Raw genomic sequence first — 433 nt, 5'->3', positions numbered from 1 at the left:
TATTATCATAATATTAATAATAATAAAAATAATAATAATAATAATAATAATAATAATAATAATAATAATAATAATAATAATAATAATAATGATAATAATAATAATAATTATTATTATAGTTATAATAATAATTATAATAATAATTATAATAATAATAATAATAATAATAATATTAATAATAATAATAATAATAATAATAATAATAATAATAATAATAATAATAATAATAATAGTTATAATAATAATTATAATAATAATAATAATAATAATAATAATAATAATAATAATAATAATAATAATAATAATAATAATAATAATAATAATAATAATAATAATAATAATAAAAATAATAATAATAATAATAATAATAATAATAATAATAATAATAATAATAATAATAATAATAATAATAATAATAATAATAATAATAATA

This window comes from Eupeodes corollae, chromosome 1 (genome assembly GCF_945859685.1).
Source record: "Eupeodes corollae chromosome 1, idEupCoro1.1, whole genome shotgun sequence".
Lineage (NCBI taxonomy): Eukaryota > Metazoa > Arthropoda > Insecta > Diptera > Syrphidae > Eupeodes > Eupeodes corollae.
The sequence above is the reverse complement of the archived record's forward strand: the minus strand, read 5'-3'. Positions refer to the sequence as shown.